This window comes from Pithys albifrons, chromosome 13, assembly GCF_047495875.1.
Source record: "Pithys albifrons albifrons isolate INPA30051 chromosome 13, PitAlb_v1, whole genome shotgun sequence".
NCBI classification, from domain to species: domain Eukaryota; kingdom Metazoa; phylum Chordata; class Aves; order Passeriformes; family Thamnophilidae; genus Pithys; species Pithys albifrons.
Genome location: NC_092470.1, coordinates 8,340,860 through 8,361,263, shown reverse-complemented (window position 1 = coordinate 8,361,263; position 20,404 = coordinate 8,340,860). Strand labels below are relative to the sequence as shown.

The 20,404-nt window shown below is 40.6% G+C and overlaps 1 long non-coding RNA gene across 1 annotated transcript; it reads right to left on the bottom strand.

The window, feature by feature from the left end:
• Positions 1–417: 417 nt before the first annotated feature.
• LOC139678258 (uncharacterized) lies at positions 418–19,784 on the bottom strand. The gene is made up of 7 exons (XR_011698997.1): positions 19,757–19,784; positions 18,819–19,042; positions 18,336–18,386; positions 7,424–7,557; positions 6,812–6,931; positions 3,773–3,849; positions 418–2,497 (listed from the first exon to the last, which is right to left on the bottom strand). It is a non-coding gene; the product is annotated as an uncharacterized lncRNA (long non-coding RNA).
• Between the last annotated feature and the right edge of the window lie 620 nt (positions 19,785–20,404).

The following is a 20,404-nucleotide window of genomic DNA, read 5'->3' as shown; positions in this document are numbered from 1 at the left end:
CTCTACTGTACTTTAGGGTGGCTTTGTTTAGTTTTTTCTTCCGTTATGAATTGTGTCTGACAGTCAGGAATACGGCGTCTCCTGCTTTCAAGAGGAATGCCTCGCTGCCCTTTCTCCAGCTCACAGCCAGCACCGAGGGGAGGGCGCTTTTCCCGCTCTCCTGTCAACAGAGAGGGATCTGCTGCCTCTTGTCTAGCACAGGGCCAGAGACCTGCATGCTCAGAGGCTAACCTGAGGTATGAGGCAGATAAATAATGAAATCCCACTGTCTTTATCCTCAAGACAAACATGAAACACATTCTGTGAGGATAATTGACTTTAAAGGCTCGCTAAAAAAAGACACTTCCCAAAAGCTTTAAAAGCCAGTTCAGTGAACTCCATTTTGATGCCTTTTTGCAACTCTCCTTCCCTAGGGATGTCTGAGTATCCTCAGCTATGCCCAAGACATTTCCCTCTGGTTCTCTTTGTTTTGTTATCTCCATTCACACGTAGCATCCGTAAAATGAAAGTGCAATAACTAGAAATTCCCCTAACAAATTTTAATGAATACTTCAGCTTTTATGGTTTCAATTATAAAAAAAAAAAAAAAAAAAGAAGCCAGTTTACCTGGGAAACCTTCAAACTCACATCATCCCAACTGACAGGATAAACCGGGGTGTGTTCAAATTGGGCAGTGAAAAGAGGGTACTTTTATTACAACGAAAGCCTGCTTGACCAGAAATTTGCCAGTCTTTGCTGGGTCTTGCAACATCTGTTTGCCAGGTTGTGTGGAGGGCAGTATGGCCACTTGGCAAATAACAGGAAACATTAAAAGATGCCAGGAAAGTATGAGGTAGGCCCCACAAACGTGAGTCCTTCTCCAGCAAAGAAAGACCATTAACCACCATTTTGACTAGTGACCGGAACAGTCTTCTTGGCAACCACAGCTCCAGTTCTCTGCTTTGCAATCCATTTAGGCATTGTATCTCTGCATGGCAGTTCTGGGGTGTGCAGCCCTTCCTCTGGGCAGATGTGGTTGATCATCAGGTGCAGACAGCAAGGGGCCCAAGCCCCACACCTGGCTATAGCTCACCGTGCCTGCTCAGGTGAGGAGAATGGCATTTTGTTGGGGTAAGACACAGCTCTTTTGCATTCCATAAGTCATGATAACCAGATTAAATTCCCAAGGACCATCCATGTTCTTTGATGATACAGATAGTTTGAACTTTGTTTCTGTAAACTGCCTTCTCTGTACAGTGCAGTAGATCTTTGTCTCAATGTAATGTCAAATGGGCTCAGCTACCGAGCTTGAAAAAACAGGGTATGGTGTTCCTAGATACTGCACACTTGTTTTCAAGCTGGAACAAGACAATAAGGTAGAAAAAGGCACCAACTACTACAGCCTAAGAAACCTACTTAGAAGGGAACAGCAGGCCATGAAAGTGGTGGTTCAGACTGTCCTGTACAAGGCTGATGAGTAGGAAGGAAGGGCTGTCACTGAAAGAAACACCAAGGGTTAGAACTTAATGAGGTTTTAAACAGGTTTTAAACATCCTTCAGGCACAAGCATTGAAAATCCCACACTGCCTACCTGCAGAATGGCTTGAATGCAAGGAAGGGGCCAGATGCAGTTCACAGGGACCTTGCCATGCCCACAACATCCTAACAAAACTAAGCCTGACACAGTAATGCAGTGGCTCCAGGTATCTGATAGCAGGGGGTAGAAGAGCACCAAATTCCCAAATGCAGAGCCACACGGCACAGGAACCATGAATTTAAGCTACACTGGTCCAGGTTCTGGATCCCCAGATAAACTATGGATGTCCTTAATCCTACTGCTGCCTGAAAGAATTCTGGAAGACTTCCAAGTCATATATCCTCCTGAGAAATTTGTTTGCATTTTCTTCTGTATGCAAATTGGCAAGGCAGCAGCAATACACAAGTATTTGATTCCCATCTTGCAAGCAGGCAGTGTCTTAGAAGATCAAACACCAGCCTGAGGACACATTAAGGATTTTTATTCTCAGAGAAGTTGCCCTTCAGAAATAGGGAAAGGAAAATGCTACCTGCACATGGTGACTGTAGAGCAGGCAGGTAAACCCACACAACAGTATGATGCTTAGCTTTCCATTTTGTCTTTCTTTCACGACAGTGAGGTGTCCTGCCAAAGACCAATGCAATCACACCTCCTCACTATTGGTTTATGCCCATCTGGTTTTAACACTCCAGTTCCTCTTGGTCAAAACTCCAGTCTTCCCCCTGCTCATCTTCTGGCTGGCAGCTCCACCACCTCTGAGCACCACTTCAGGACCTTCTTTTCCACAAAGGCTTCTGCCCCAATGGCTGCTCCATGGACTCTTCACAACCTTTTCTGCCAGCAGTGGCTGCAGCTCCAGCTGGGGTGGCTGCTGGAGGCATCACTGCCGTGCCTGGGAGCAGCGCTATCAGTGCCTCGTCAGGACGCAGCAGGAAACGTCTGGCCTCCGCTCCGCGACCATCTGCTAAAACCAGGCCTCCTCTGGCGGGAGTCCAACACAAAGTAAACAGAGTTTCACAGCCAGATTTCAAACAGCAAAATAACTGAGAAATATGGCTCACTGCTTCTGGTTTTCAAATTCAAAACATGGAAGTCCCTAGAAGCAAAAATCCTCCATGGATCCTAAGACCTCTTGGTTGCCAAATGGACCCACTGCAGCTAACACCAGGAAGAAAGTGCAGTGATGGGGCAATATTAGTTAGCCACAACTAATTAGTTCAATTTATGCTTTTGGTAATTTTTAGGATTATTTCTTTCTCAAGATCAGCAATGGAGGAAAATAAACTTGCTAAACCGCAGATTTCAGCTTGCAATATTTGTGTGGGTAACAGTACAGAGAAGAATTCTGCATGTTGCTACTGTACAGTATTTTTCATGGTGTAGGAGACAGAGAAGGACTCAATGAAATGTGAAAGATTTTTTAAAAGAACAGATTGCCATGTCTTTTAAAATAGGTCAAGTTTTTGGCCTAGTTTCCTTTAGAGTATCCCTTAAAGCAATGGGGTTTGAACATCCATGACAGCGCCATTGCTTTTTTGACTTTAGCCACATCCATGTGTGGCTCTCATTGTAAGGCAGAAATGTGCCAGCATAAAACTACGATGGCAAAGCCCACATGTCTCAGGCAGTATTTGTGGACAAGTTACAGTGAACAAGTTACACTGAACAGTAAAATCTCAGCAGTGGCAGCATTACGTATAATGCTATTCTGAAACAAGTGACTAAGAAAAAACAAACTATTAAAAAAGGTGACAGCCAGTGAAGCCAACACCTGCAAACCCAAATCTTGCCATATGATCTATTAACATGATCTATTAACTCTCCAAATTCAGAAGGGTTTGCACCATTGTTTGCTTTCCATCTTTAAATTGATTAAATCAATTGATTAACTTAAGTAGAAAAGAGAACTACAATAATGACATTTAGATTGAAGATACACAAGATAGCACTTATATAAGAGCAAACCAAGGCCACCTATGTTGACTGAAGGTAAAATACAATAGTCAGCTGTCAAAGGAAAAAGAATGTGTATGTGTACCTTTAGATTCTGAAAAAGGATGATCAAGATATTTAAAGAGGGAGGAAATTCTGCATGCTGTATTAATTAATATACTATAAATACCATCTGTGTTCTATGTATGGAGCAGTCTGGTGTGTGTATTTATGGATGCATCTTTGCTCTGTGTACATAACAGGTATAATACACATGTATTTATGATGTTACATAGGCTTAATTATTCTGCAGAATACACATACCAGTAATTGTGGTTGGCCTTCATGCAGCTGTATGGAGTGAGGCAGGACACAAAGAGGATTTCCTCCATCCCAGAGCCCTAGAAAAAAGCCAGGTACAAATTAAGGGTGGTTATGTTTGGAGAATACAAGGACAGGACTTCTCACTTTACCTACTCTCCCCAGAGGCTGAGGTGGGAGCTCAGCACAGCCCTATTAACATGCAGGTTCTTCTCCCCACTAGGCTGATCCATGAGGGATAGTGCCCTTCAGGCACAACCCTTTAGGATATGCCTTGTGGTGAAACTCTGGATTGACCCATTGCACAGCCAGTAACAAACATCAGTTGGCTTACAGCGTTGTAAGTAACAAACATCCTGAGCAGCTTGTCAGTGCATGCTTTGGGAAGGCAGTGCAGCCTGGAACAGCACACAACACGCATACACGTGGAATACAAATCTTCTGCAGGCTGCACGCTTCATTATGAAAGCTGCTTGTGACTCCAGTTAGGCTGTGAGTGAAGGCAATGCAAAGCCTGGTGTGCTATTCATCTCACTACAGTGTGGAAAGATAAATCAGCCTTTAACAGTGGAGACAGTTTTAAGAATATCTTTGTTTTAATGATTATCATTATTTTGCACTGATATTTGTAGTTGAAACCACCAGCACGACTGGAACCTTTGGTTGCTACCTGATCCTACTCTACATCCTTGGCTGAACATCCAGTGTGAGCTGTTACACACGTGACTTTGTGTGCACAGTTTGTATCACAAAAAGGCTCAAGAAGGGGAAAGAGGAACTTTCTTTTTGCAGGACATCATAAAGTGCAGGAAAAGTCATTTAGAGAGCTCCTAAAGATCCTGATTTGTGAACAACTATTTTTCAAGTATCACCCCTACTACTTCCTGTGAGACAAGAATATTACACACACAGGTCTGGTTTGAGTTTTCACACTGGCAGTTTCTCCCAATGCTGCTCAAGTATCAAAATCACTCTCATTCCATAAGAGATCATAAATTCTTCCAGTAATAATTCTAGGAACATCATCTTTGCCTGCTACACTTTAAATAATTAACAAAGATACCAGGCAGATTTGTGATGTATTTGAGAAGTAGCAGGAAAATGTTAGTGTCTCTGCAATGATCGCAATTCAAATAGCTGGCAAAGAGTTATCCTGCAAAGAATCTCACTGAAAAGTTTTCTTCAGCATGAATATGTGATTGCAGAATTCTTCAGGAGTGGTGGACTAAATCTCATTAATTTATAATCTGAATCAAGGTGGGAAAAAGTCTTATTATTTGTTTGCATGAATTTATATGCTTCACACAAAGTCACCATAGAGCTCAGTGGAACACAGACAGTATTTTCTCTTATCAGGTGAAATATAAGAAATGAAAGATTTGTTTATTTATAATATATACAAAGGTGCAGATTCACAATGCCTTCCTCTGCCTTTGTAAGGCACTGTGTGATCCTGTTGGCAGCAGCACATTCAGATCCCAGGTGCAAAGCAGAAGCTCTGGATGAATGCCTGTCCTGTGGAACATACAGAATAATTACGCTCCATGCTACAGTAAGACAACTGGCTCAGCTGCCTGAAGGATGGGACTTCGTTCTCTGGGGCTGAAGCAATCTTCTGTGGGGTTGGAGCCAAGAACATTGAAAAGAAAATGTTTATAATCCAGCTGACTGAAATCTTACACTCCTCCTATCTAGGCACTGGATGTAGCTCAGAGCCAAAATTAGGCGTTCAAGAGAGGTCCCCCTTGAGATGGGGATGATGCCAGAGAGCTGTTGAGGGAACCTGGTCCATGGGCAGATAACAGCCTGTGAATGGGGGTGGGAGGAACAGGCTGGGTAGCAGTTCCCATGTCAGACCAGCATGGCTGTGACTGAGTCAGCAGTGGTGGTTTCAGCCAGCTCAGTCCCCACAGGGATTTTTGTGGTATTAACCAAAGTACTTGGGTTGGATGCTCAGCCTAGCAAAAAAACCAGTATCAAGTTTAGATAGGAGACAAATGACATCCTTTATCAAAATGCTTTATCAATGTCTTAATTAGCTGAACAGTTACAGTATCACTACTCTTACAAATCAATATCACATACGGTCAGGAAACAGCTGTTCCCACACTGTCAGGGTTCTAACACTGCTCTAACAATCCAAAAGAAAAAGAAACTAAGGTCTAAATTTCAGTATGGAGAGTACTTCATGTCCTCTGCTGTTTTTAAGTGAACCTAAGAGACGAGTCATGTATTTAAACAGCTTTTTAATAAATATTATGTGTGAAATTATGGAAATTTATATAAAAGCTGCCATTTTCCAACTGATATGATGTGGGGATAGGAGAAAAGCAAGGGGCTTATAATTAATAAAATCCTGAACTTTACTATTTGAGATGGTGCTCAGGGTTTTTCAGTAGTTTTAATGTGAACAACCTCTAATAGAGCAGCTCTGTTTACAAACCAGTGCACTTTGCATTTGGATGTTTTATACCACCCTGCAAAGAGTAAAATAAATAAATTGGTAGGTCACCTTCATAACTTGATTTTTCTGAGACAGATAATTTTATTCCCTTCATGAAGCAAGCAACAGATGTCTTTCAGCACCAGGAAGAAAGGAAGGAGGGCCAGCTTTCCCTCTGCTCATTTGCTTTAACACCTAAAATGAGTTGATCACATTTTGTTCATAAAAATTTCCCATGTTGGGGCATTTCTTTGTTCATTTATATTAGTGTCTCCCCTTTCAGTTTTTAAAAAGTCCTCCCCTCAAATTCTAGCAGAACCCAAGCTCATAAATCTGACTGTCTAACCCTAGTTTTAGAATGTTGTAAGGGTCAATTACCCAAATGTCACATCAGCTCAGGAGTAAGGCTTGTCCCAGCCACAGGCCGTGTTCTGTCCACATGCAAGAGGTAGGAGAAGTAATGTTTAGTCCTTTTATTAACTTAGCAGGCACCCAACTTAGAGCTGTGCCTGTTTAGGCTTCTAAAAACAGTTTGCACTGAACATGCCCTCTGGCTTCCTGGAAGGGCTACTCCCCTACCAGTAACTTGATATACTCACTCATGGTCACCATAACACCAGCCAAGCACACGGAAAGAAGAGCATCTTTAGAAAACACTTCAATGGGTTAAAAAAGCCAGCAGGGTACAGCTACCGGAGCCATGTCTGGGATTCTTCACTCTGCAACACAGAGAGGGGCTCAGTACCTTCTGGCTAGTTGCTACTTGAAGAGGAAAAGGATGATTGTGCAGATGGCAACTTCTTGTATGGAAAATCTGTTTTCAGAATTTCAGCAATTGACTAGTTTTGAGTTGCTTTATTGCTCCAGCACTGAGCTAAAGGAGGATGTAGAAAGGTATCAGCTCTGCTAATGGCACACAGTGTGATTAACGAAATGCTACAGCCCAGATTCTGCCCTCACTGTGCTGGGGCAGCTCAGAGCAGGTGATGCAGTTCCACCACTATGTTAGAGGACAAACACTGTCATGGCTGAGTTACGGAGCTTTATTACCAGTAATTTAACTGTCAAAAAGGAAACAATATACTGCATAAATGTCTGGCAGGTAGTTAGAAAAGATTATGTTTTTAACCTTATCCACAGTGTATTTAATCTCAAATTACAGATGCAGACATGGAACATGCTGGTTTTACTTCTAAGCACACCGGACCCACCTTTCTGTAAGAGAGTGGGGTTTTTTCCTGATTTTGTTTTCATTTTGAGGGATTTCTTGAATAGAAATTTCAACAATCACAGCACACAGTTGTCTGTTGTAAATAATACTTCTCTTCAGCATTTTTCTCCCTTTCTGAAAGAACAGACAAATTAATGAAGGATAATCATAGCTTAGTCATAAAAACAATCTGTCAATATTTACATGGTGCTCTTTCATTTCTTCATCTTTCTTTGCTGGTTTGATACTTCCACTAAGCCCAGTATGCATCATCAAACCCTGGATCTAATAACTGGGGAAGATGGTATTTTGAGATGCATTTGCGTTAGCAAGTGAAAATCTAAAGGGAGTGAGGAAAAGTGTCCTCAGCATGAATCAAAATAATTGCTGAATGAGGGGTCAGGATATAATAGGGTGAAAAAAAATGCAAGGGAAACAAAAGCAGGCAACCACACTGCAACTGGTGAGTCTGGTAAGTCAAGCTGCTCTGTGCAGCACTGAGGTCTGTGGGTGCCCTGGCAATTCCCTCAGATGCTGACTGTAAAAATTTAAATTGATTTACACTTCTGTCCAAATAAAGATGCAGTTAATATGTAGTTGTGCCAGGACCATCTTAAACTCTTCTGCTTATCTGGGGTTTTCATATCACTTTTTAAGGGTCTAAGGAAATTCTTTTGAGAAAGAAAAGAATTGGGCCTTGAAAACTCCCAGCTACAACAGCTGGTGCCCCAGGCACTGTCTGGGAGAAAGAGCAGTTTAAGAGCTATCAGATTGCTTTTCCATCTCACTGGCATTACAGCTTCATAGTTCTGACTTACTAGGGATCAAACACGGACACTCATAGCTATTTCAGCATAAATATGATTTCTCACACCAGAAGTGGGAGCTCTCAGTGTGACAGGAGCTGGCCCACAGCTTTAGCAGGGGTATCGAAGAGAGGAGAGGGAACACTCAGATTCTTTTTTTCTGTGGCAAGTGCGTAAGTGCTGCTGCTTCTGAAACCCAACTGCTGCAGCATTGCAAAGAATAACTCAGAGAGAGCATGAAACCAAAAGTACTGCCATAGAGACACAGCATATTTCTTTCAAAAGGGTTTTACCCAGAAGCTTGATTGTTAGCTATAAAAGTCTCTCTCATTCATGCTTTCTGAGGTTTTTTTTGGTTTTTTTTTTCATCATTGCTGCAAGCCTGCAGGCTGGGGACTAAGCAAACAAATTTTATACCTAGAACAGCTTTATCTCAACTGATTCAATGAGCATCCTCTCTCCTTCATACTGAAAATCTCTCAAGATTTTTACAGTCATTTGGGCTGGCAATAATGCACAGTCAGAAAAGGCACCTGGAACAGCACGATGGAGGTGCTTTCAGGGGCAGCATACCCGAACTCACCCACTGAACTGGTGTCTGAATCCTCCAGTTCAGGGAGTAAAAATATGACACATGGCATCCCAAATCCCACAAATTATTCCAAATAGTGTTTTCCAAACATTTCCAAGTGGTTTGCTTGTTTTGAATTTCTCAGACGCTTATGGATGACACAATCTTAGCATCAAATTATTGCCAAGTGTGCATAAGCCTCTTCCCAGAAGATCTGGCCTGGGGGTGAATAATGTAGTTGGTGCATTTACAACACAATTACAAGGCAGAGCACAGAGCATGCCCTGCCCTGCTCTGCTGTTTGCCTCAATTCAGACACTCACTTGAGCTACTCGGGTGGAAGCAGCAGCTTTACAATTTTTCCCACAGTACACTTCCCTCCTAAAAATCTCCCACATAAGCATTCTTATTCCTGCAGCTCCACCAATGCTGGCACGCGTGGGAGGCCTGGCATTTTTGGTGCAAGAACATTTGGACCCTCTCTACAGTGTCTGCTCTGCTCCCTTGAATACATTTGCAATTAATCAGAGGAACATATGACAAAAGGTGGTCTGCTGTGAAAGGTACCAGTGCATTTGGATTTAATATCCCCTCATTTCATGCAGATAATTACACTCTCTTCCCCCCTCAGACTTCCTCTTTTCCTCAAAACTGAAAAACAATAAAAGTTCTGAACTGCTAAGGAAAAGTGCTGTAAGAGACAGGCTCTATATTATTATGTTGTCTAACGTACTGCAATAAAACATTACTAAAATCGAAGCAGTTTAATTAATTTTCAGATAGATGATATGTGGAGATGAGTGTCCTTCAGACTGTTCTCATTAGTATTTTCACATATGTTATACTGGTTTTCATATAAACATTGCATGATCTTATGTGGTATGTAGTCAAATAGCTGGAATCCATTAAAACCATGCTCCAGCTGTGCAATCAGTGTCCTCACAAAGATACATTTTTACATGTGGTTAATGCTAGGAAGAATCCACAGCTTCAATTATGAGAACATCAAAATATGTTGTTTATTGCACAAAAAAAGCATTTGCAGCAATTTAAAATATCCAGTCAACACCACACTGCTAAATCTAGATAATAGAAATCCCAGAGAAATTTGAGCTAAATCTGTCTGGATTATAGCAGTGGGATTATCTGAATACTAAATTACTGTATATGTTTTACTCACAGCATGAGCATAGACAGTATAGGAAGACGGATGACTATGCAGATTGCAATAAAACCCATCCCCAGGAGACTTTTTCACACACTAGGTAAACAACCCCTCTCAATTTATCAAGCATTCTGGATTGAATTAATGCTGTCATTTACTTTGCTGTTGCTGTGTAGAGGAATATGGTTTAACGTGAACAGCTCCTTTAGCACCAGAGCTAAAGGAAGGATAACAAAGGTTTTCTCTGTGCTCCCTTCACAACACACAGAGTGCAGGAATTGGTTGATGTGTTTCTAGAACTGAATTAAAGAAGATAGAACTGTAGTTTAGTGTGTAATCAGAAAAGCAAATTATATACAATATTGAAAGACAAAATTAACCCTGGTTATCGTGTTAAACCTTCCCTTCCCCTCCCCCGCTGTTTACACACCAGTGTCTCTGGCTTTCTAAGGACATAGTGAGTGAACCTGGGCTGACCTGACACAGCATCTCTCAAACTTTCCCCTCGAATGGTTCACAAATGTGTGAGCTCAGACCAAAAAAGCAAAGAGGGAAAACACAGGGTACCGTATAGGCTGAGTGAATCTGAAAGAGGTGACTGTCCAAGTGTGCCCAGCCAGTCCCTCCCCAGTGCAAGGGCACAGCTCCGGGCTGCAAACACACGTTCCTGCCCTGGCCACTTCAGCTCCGCTTGACAACTGCAAGTGAAATTACCTTCAGGTCTGTTCATGCAGGAATGACTCTAATTTCTATTACTCTACTCAAATATTAGTTTTTATTGCTGTCTGATGGGGTTTTTGCTATTCTGTGTGGCCATGCTGCATGCCCATGTGCTGCACAGTTACGTGGCACGGGAAGCAGTCGGGAAGACTTTCCCAGGAAGAAGGTGAGACAGTAATTGCTGCTTCCTGTGAACAGCTACCAGCTCATGTAGATATGGTCACTTTCATTTCCCTCTTTCTCATTCAAACAATATATGCAGCTCTGTAAACAGATTAAATACAGTGTTGGATCCTGGGAAATCTTCAATGTAATCCTTTGGTCAAAGTACAAACCAGCAAATGGATCAGCCCTAGCTAGGATGTTCAGCTGAATCCAGATTTTAAGACACATAGGTTTTGGCAGAAAAATTCAGAAAGGCCACCAAAACTGTGGGTTTTCACTGAGAAAGAGGGATTATTACGACTAAACGCTGTGGACATTTGGGCATAACTGTTACCCTCAACCCACGTGCATGTGCCAACAGACTCAGTGTCAGCACTCTCTGGTGTTTAAGATAACGAAACGCCCGTTCCATTCTGCAGTTTTTCTCCCTCAACCAAAGAGCAATTTCTCACTATTTCTGCCACTGTTTTGTCTGCTTTTGTGATGAATGTCTGAACACTTGTTGAACGAGAAGACACAAGTTTGGTTGTTACATGAACTGTCTGTAGACTGGTGCTCTCACAGAGCTGAACCAGCGATGGCAACAACGAGATATTTTAAGAGCGAAAGGTTAAAGTCACCTAGACACAAATATCACAGCAGGAGTGGAAAGCTGAGTTAATGAGCTCAGGTCTACCCTGTGTCAGTGACTGCAACTCACATTGCAAGGACTCCAGATCACACTGCACCAATCCCAAAGTGGGTCTCTGCATCTGTCTCTGCCGCAAAAATCAGACACAGAATAGTAAAACTTGAAAAATAGGTAAGGCAAGTGAAGGAGTGAAGGTTGCAAACTGCTAACAGGAGCACTTCCTTAAAGATCTTGCTAAATGCATGAACAAAAGTAAACTCTAAAAGAAGTTGGAAAGAGACAGTATTGTTTCATATCATGTTACTAATTTAAAGGATAAACACTTTGACAGACTGAAACATTAGGAACAGATTTAAAGTAAAAGAAGTATTTTTAAATTTCAAACAGTACAGCATAGCCATAGTTAACACAATAAAATAGGGTGCCTCATATTACTTGCAGGAACTAGATATGCTTCTTCCATCTCTCATAAATTCATTATGAAATTTTGTTCTACTGTAACCCAGACAATTTAAACTATTCCCTCTGCCAGGAAAAACCAAACTTTAAAGGCAAATATTAACTCAACTAGCATGTCATTCTGGAAAAATAAATATGTTTTGATTAGCATGAGCAGTATTTCAGAAGATGGATCAATTTCCATTCAAAAGGAGATGAAACAAATTTAGAAATCTCATTCAGCAATGCAGTTACTTAACAGCTCACATGCTTATTACTGTATATGAGCTTAACCACTGTCCTGAAACAGAATTCCAACATTAGAATAAATCTCCAATAAAACTCAAATCTTTGTCAGATGAGACCTACAAAAGTATTATGCAAGTTGGGAAAAATATGTTTTCAGATTTACCCAAGCAGTGATTTCTTCAGCACAGCCCCTTCAGGTGGACAACTGCCCTTGTCACAGGAGTGGTAAAATTCCACTGGCACAATCCTGGGTGCTGTTTTAGGAAACACTGAATGCTCAGACACTCAAGTGGTTGGCACTTACCTGACAGCTGTTCAACACAGCCCAGAAAAGAGGTAGTTAATTTTCATTTCCTGTTGGACAGTTGAACACATAAGGAAAAACACCACTGTACATGGCATGGAATAACACTTTGTGCAACTTCATGGTTAATGTCAACATGGTTGGAAAGGCTGCATGGAAAATAAACCCCAACCTTAGTGGAGATGGTTTGCCTCTCTACAGGCCAGCACTTGGTCATGGTGCCAGAGGAGCACGGGGAAAGGATGCATGATTGCTGTTCATGCTGTACTGACTTCAAAAAGAAAAAGGAAAAGTGAACTGATTTTTCACTGCCTTTACCTGCTCTTTTCCTGTTTCACAAGCAATATAGTACAGAGATTTTTTCAGTTCTTAGTTGCCCACTGTGTGCTGGTCAAGTGATTTCTTCTCTTCAGCCTTGCATGTGCTTGATTTTAAAGAGTTCTCAGAAAAACTTCCACTAACTCTGCTCATTGCTACTCACAACTTATGTGCTGAACTCACATTTCCCTCTTCACTGTCTCAGTCTGGCTTTGGAGACCCTTTCTTTAGATCATTCACCAAGACTAAATGAGCTCTGACAACCCATTCTGGGGATCTGTTTTCCTTTTGCTCAGCTCGTGGGATCTCTGGCATCATCTCCCAAATCAGCCAGAGCAAGTTCCTTCTCTGATTTCCTCTGCACCTGGGACAGACACTCTTATACTGTGCCTCAGGCCACTGAAGGGAGCAGAACACCTCGAGTTACTCAGGCCTACTGCAGAGTTGTTACACAGCCAGAGAAGAGACAGCAGAGATGCTGAGAGCAAACCCTGAGAGTCTGACACTGCCTCAGAAAACTGTACTGCTCTGGTAAGTTGGCTTGTTAGAAAATACTAAGAAGATTTTATGGTATTCAGTATCTCCTTAACCTGATTTTAGTTTAAAACTACTCCACTTCTAATTGAACTAGTTAATCTTCAAATATTTAAAACAAGGAAAAAGATTAATTGACTTCAGCAACTTCACATAACCAGCATCACACATTACTTTTAACTAGATAGTTCCTAAGAAAAGTTTCAGTGTTTGTTGTCACTGAATGCATTAAAATTCACATCATAGCTAATGACTTCCTGTATGAACAGTGCCTTTACAGTGAGTTCAGCAGCTTTTCATGCTTCACAGTATCAGCTGTGAGGGGTTTAGTGCACTTTTGGGCTAAGTTTGCACTAAAGAGTATCTTCTGCAATGTGGCTGTTAGTTCAGCCTGGTTGAGCAACAATAGGCAGGTGATCCTCACAGTAGTGAAGTTTCTGACAGTCTCAGTTTGCAATTCATTATTTTAAGTTTTAATTCTATTTAGGCACTTTTTAAGGCTCAACTTAGAATGAAAAGATGCATGACAGAATTATGCTTATAACCAGAGCTGTTTTACATGCTTATTCTTGCATTTAAAAAGTTTACAAATATAAATTTATGCTTAACATGAAGTGTAAATTCTTCAATTTACTGATACCAGCAATAATTTTACAATTAATATTTTCACTCTTCAAGCAATCTCTTTGCAGTGAGAATTCTTTGATGCAAACATTTACTTTTATCTCTATATTCCACTTGCTGCTTCTTATGCAGTGGCACGATCTTACAAAATCTAAGTTGCTGGCACTGAAGAAGAATGTCCAAATCTAAGTAAACAAAATAGCTGTTTCAATGGATCTTTTCCTTTTGATCAGGTTCTAGTGAAAAGAACCCACAACCTAATCTTTGAACTTAAATGCCTTTGGAGTGCTCTTTTTACTCAGGGCAGCCAAAGGCACAAAAGCTGGTTTGTTCAAAATGAACTTCAGTGAGTTTTTTCTTCTTTCCTACCTTGTTAACTAAAGGTTCAGAACATTTGAATGCAGACATTCATTTCAAAATGCTAATAAATCAGTTGACAAAAAATTTAAAGGATTGAAGGGCCTTTTACCTGCCATTACACTACTTATGCATCTGTTCTGTAACACTCAATGAATATACAATACCTAAATTAAGTAGAGATTAAATTTTGTTTAGGAAAGGGAACAGTAAGGAGCAGTGAGAGGGAAGCAAGGGCATATTCCCATTTTGTTTGCAAATGCAACTAATACATTTTGTATTTATGTACTTGTTTTTGTCAGTGATTTGAAAGCTTATGTGTTTTGGTATTAACTGTTCCCTGATGAGGCATGAATCCCAGGAAAACCTTAGCTGCAATGAAGGAAAAAACACATCTTGACCACACAACAGAAACCTTTAAATCTCTCTCAGATGGGCATAGGCTGAGAATTGAGCTCAGTGTTCAGTCTGGGGTTATTTTTGCCATAGATAGTTTCTTCAAAAGACAGATGTTTCCCTGTGCCTGAGTGTGCCACAGTAGTTGTGTCCCAGTCTCACCTCCACATTCCCTCTCACAAAACAATTCCCATTATAGAAACCCTGCTGTAGTTTAGGCTAACTTGCACCTTACTGCTACTGCTGAGATGATAACTTGGCAAAGTTTATTAAGACATTCAACATATGTACTTTCCAAAAGACTCAGTCATTTGTGTACATGTATAGAAAACAAAGCCTCTGTGCTTTTCCTGGTGACTGTGCTCTCATCAGAGATGTTCCCTAAAATGTTGTACTTGGATCTTGAATGTGAGGGACTCCTTAGAGTGCTGGGGGCATCTGCAGCAAGAGCTGACTTCAATAAAAGTGACGGGGTCTCAGCATGCCTAAAAATTAGGTCTTGTATTTTTAAAAGCTATCAAACATTCTGTTGTTAAAATAACATATTTTTTTTGTGTGGCAGAACAACAAAAAGAAACTCCCTATGAATTTCTGCTGGCTCTGCAAAAACAACAACTGCTGTCGGCATTTGTTTATGAAAACAGGCAAGAGACAACAAACCAGAGTTCTCCCCCAGCCGACTCAGACTGCACATCTTTTACTGCAGCCAGCAACAAAGCTCACACTTCCCCTCAGCTGAAGCAATTACCCAGTGCATTTTAATGCACAAACAAGTGTGTTCACACAGGTGGTGTACACAAGGGTGTGGAGCTTGACTTTTCATTCCCTTTCTTACACAGGCACAAGTTTTCTAAGAGAGAACAGGCATTATCAGGGACGCCAAGGGCTGAACTGACACTGCACACTCAATTAGCATTTCTTTTATCAAGCAACACAGCATATGCAGAAATGTGTGCTATTCTAGTTTAAGGCTACCATTGAATGCTACACTGACACTAAAATGTTAGAACTGGTTTGTACTTGTTACATCATATCAATTTGATTGGCAATAGCACACTATAGTCACTGAATATTTCAGAATCAATATTTCTTACTGTGCACTTAATGAAAAATTAATAAAAATATGCAATTTGATAGTAAAGGCCAGACCTGTTGTGGTGGTGTCAACACAGCAAAATAACTCTGAAAGCCTCACCTGTATTCACCCTTGATATGCACACTCGAGTATACCATGTGGCAAACCCCATGAAAGCAACAGTGTAAAAAAGTGCTTTCCTAATGACTTTGTGCTATGTAGAGAACATTTTCTTCCAAGTGAAGAGGAACTGGGTGCAAGTGATAACACACCTATGCAAATAAAATATTCATGATAAGCAGGAGAGTATTTGGCTCTTTCAGGCTCTGGGGTTCTGGTTCTGAATACCTGATTGGATTTCTTAATTGTCATTAAGGGACAGGAACAATAGATGCAGCCCAGCAATGCAGGCTGGGATGAGCAGGAATGGAATGGACAGACTTGCACTTGCTCCTGTTAAAACTGTAGGGCCCTGCATTTAGGTGACAAGGTTGGTCCTCTTCCCAAATCTGCTCTGGCAATAGAATGCCTCTCTGTTGAAAAGAAGTGATTTCTTAAAAGCACCTTGTTAGCTCTCTTTTTAATATGTGAGGTGGGGTTGTCTTCCTCAGATAGAGATCTAACATGCAAAGTGACAGTCTTCTGGAGTCACAGTGATCAAATATAGGGGAAAATACTCAGCTCAATTTTATTTCTAGTTTGCAATAAGTAAAATAAAACTTGTGGAGGAGGAGTCACTGATTTGTTTCAACTTATGTAGCCTTTGTTTAAAACTGCATACTTATATAAAACTGTATACTTCCAGACCAAAGAACATCTAACAAAACTATCTGGTAGGAGGGTCTAAAGAACCGATTTTGGTCCATCTGTGACATGTAAAATTCTTTCCTTTTTCTATTGTAACTTCGCATGTGACAGTATTTCAGACAGGAAATGGCATAAGATTTCCAGTTACAGTAAAATTAATTGTCCCTGTGTAGCTTTGGGAACAAGCCAGGACAACAGGACTTGTATATGTTGAAGCAGCCCTTTTAGGGTACCCTCCATTAGAAATGCTGCATCTTACACAGTAAGAGGAATTTCCATCATCAGTGAAAGACGTTTCTCCTTTACTTCAATGTTATCATGTTCTCAAATCCTCTGAACCTCTCTACTGTGTTTTTTTATTAATTTTTAGTGTGATAGACCATTGCATTGATAAGCTAACTTCTCTGTTTTTTCCCAAATCTCCAGCTACCACCACAACAAAAAATCATACAATTGTCATAACAACCTGGTAATATTACAGTGGCCACTTTGAAGAGTGGTCTGAAGAGTATTTGCCAAACCTTTTGATCCCTAGTAATCAGAACAGAAGTGCCCAAAATCCAGAGATTAAAGGATTAGGCCTCAAGAAAGACTTGTGGTATTTCAAGAAAATGTGACTGATGCTCACCACTTATTTTTTACAGTGCTGATGAGATTTAGTGTTTAAGGTCCTTTCCTGTTCAGACATAAAAGCTGCTGTAATCAGAGTATTACTAGGGAAAACTACTCTGGTTGGGGATTCAATATGTTTAAATTGTTGAGCCAAGTTATTGTTTGGATTAGGCTGGGAAGGATGACGCTGAAATAAGTAAGCCCCAATAGTGCAGCAAAGCAGAGAAGAACAAAGAAAAAGGTTTGTATTTTTAAATAGGAATCTGGATAGCCCAAGTATGCTGGTTATAGCTATATATAAAAATAAGTTAGACCAACCCAGAAACAAGGTATTGTACATGTCTACACAGTTACTAGAAACAGAATAAACATTTCCATGGCACTGAAATCCGTATGAAAGCAAAACTGGAGACACTGGAGATGGAAGAGACTTAATAGGTCAGCTTGCCCATCCCCCAGCCCCACTGTCACTCAAAATCTGTGTGCCTGGTTCTCACACACCTTCTGCCACACACAACTTGGCACAAGCACTCACATCTATCAGGGCCATTCTGTCATGAAACAAGAGATACCAGGCCATACTGGTGGTAAACCAGCTTAGGATATCTGTCAGTAAGGGCTAAAGATGTAGCACAGACTTCATATATCCAAACAGCAGCTTTTTCACAGGAGATCCATGGCTATGAATAGTACTTGGTCTTCTTTGTATTTTAAGGAGTCATTGAAATGCATGAGAAAGTATCAGCACAAAAATACACTCCAATATACAATCATGCCATTTCAAACACCATTGGATTATTATTACTGATTAGGGGGAAAAATCCAACAGCTGTCTGGGGAATTCCCTTGATGTCTGGATTATTGATTTAATAGCTACACATTGTCTAGATCCTGCATTCCACTAATGTTTGGAAATGCTGTACATGAGTTTACATTATTTTTCTTCTATGATTGCACAATAATAATGTATTTTAATCTGATTTTTAGGTGAATTCATTAGCTGTTATACACTCCACACAACAGGAATATGAAATAGCAATTGTATCCTTTAAAAAGGGAAAACCAAGATGAGTATTTAAAGCTAAAAAACCCCCAAACAACCAAGTTTTCAGAAAACTGCTAAGTATTAAATTCCACTTACAATTCATTCCAAAATTCTGCTCTTCCCGCTCTCCTCTCCAGGAAATTGGAACTAGAAATATGAAGGAGAAATTTAAGGTAGGGAAACTATTCAAGTGTGAACTGTCTGTAATGGTTACAATTGCTCAGGTTTTAATGATATGCTTTGGACTTAAGTTCGACATCCTCTCTGGCACATTTAGAATAAATAAGCAAACAAACAACTGCCTGGTAGCTTTGTACTATTTGCCTTTATCTGCAAGTGCTGCCTGTCTCTGGTTTACTTCCTCCTGGCTGGGCTGAGCCTGCCCAGACTGTGGGGTTTGTTCTGTTAGGAGGATGGTGTGAACAGCAGGTCAGGTCACATGGACCATGGACGCGGCAGCACCGTGTGGCACACCCTGCCATGGGGCAGCCCCGGGGCAGCACACACCTCCTGCAAGGCTGCAGGGCACTGCCGTGGTGTCTTGTGCCCAAACCCAGGGGTGCTGACTGAGAAAAGTACCTGTGTTCAGGCCTGGGAGTGTAAATGTGGCACTGGAAAAGGTCCCTCCATGACCGCTTGACCCGGAGCAGGGTAATCCAAGCAGCACAGACGGTCCTGGGAAAACAACCTCACTGACAAGGAAGAATGAAACACTTTGTGTCACATTGCCTGAGTGAAGCATCTCTCTTTCCTAGGATGGAGGCACAGCAGGCACCAGCAAGTCCTGTAAAAGACTTTTTCTTCTAGAAGTGGAATCAACAGAAGAAATATAGATATGAGAGAGGCCTGTAGTAAGAAAAGTTTAATTGAATTTATCTCTACCACTGATCACAGACAATGTGTAACTCTTAACATGATTGTTGATTTGAAAATGGTAAGCATTTGTGCATCTATATGATGCTACTTATTTGTTTACAATGGGCCTTACAAAAAAACCCAAAAAGAACAAAAGACTGAGCCAGTGTATCAGCTGTTGTCTCTTTGGCCTGATTCATTTGTAATGATTTTTATGGAAGAAAACATTGTGCCAAACCACTACTATACCTCTGTTTCTGACAAGTAATATGATATACAGTGAAATCCTGTCCCTTTCCTACAGTGCTGGCTGTTGATAGTACTCAAGGTCTCTTCTAAAAATCACAATTTTCATGAGAAAAGTAGAAAATTCTGTATAATTAATCTTTAAACTAGTAAGATATTATGAACAAAAATGTGTCTAAAAGTGTAGTTAACAGTTTCATATAAAAACCTCATGCTTTTATATTTTTATTGGGGGAGGAAAGAAAGCTCACAAAGGAAGAGGGCCATAGGAAACACCTAAATAATGCATGTGCTTTGGTCTAATAAAGGCAAACACTGTGTACAGACTGTCAGCAACCCTCTGCAGTGAACTCTTATAACACCCCAGCAGCCATGCACACCCCTCTGCCCCAGACACTCCTGCCAGCTGTACTGACCAAGCTCTTCTCTTCTGTGACCCATCTCCTCCTTGGCTGGAAGAGAAACAAAGGCAACATAGTGAACAATGTCATTCTGAATCCACCATTTCTGCTGGAGTAATTTAACTCTGGAATCTTGTAATCCTCAGAAAACAAAAATCGAAACTCTTGAAAAATACAAAAGGATGATGCAGTGCTCTAATCACAGAGGTCCCAAGAACAGCTCATTATGATCATAAACACTGATCTAGTTAAAACCTGCATCTAACCTGCTGTACACATAAAAATGATAAAAACATTTTCATTTTACAGTCATGATGTTTGAGTCAACTTTTAAAAAATATTTTAATAGAAAATGGGAATCTGCTAACAAATATTATTGGCTAAGTCTTATACTATACCAATGCTATGCTTTCAAATGCCATTCTTTTTTTTCCAGATAAATACTGAGATACATTTTCCTATCTCCTTATGTATCTTGCTATTGGTTGTTGTCTCTAATATAAGCCTATACTCTCCCCAGTTACCAACTATGTGTTAGAGAATTAACCACATCAGGTCACATCAGGTCAACTTTAAAGTGATAAAACCTTAATGGAGTAAGGGATCAAGAAAGTAACAAAATCTCTTATTTCTATTTTCTACATCTCTGGAGAAATACTTTAA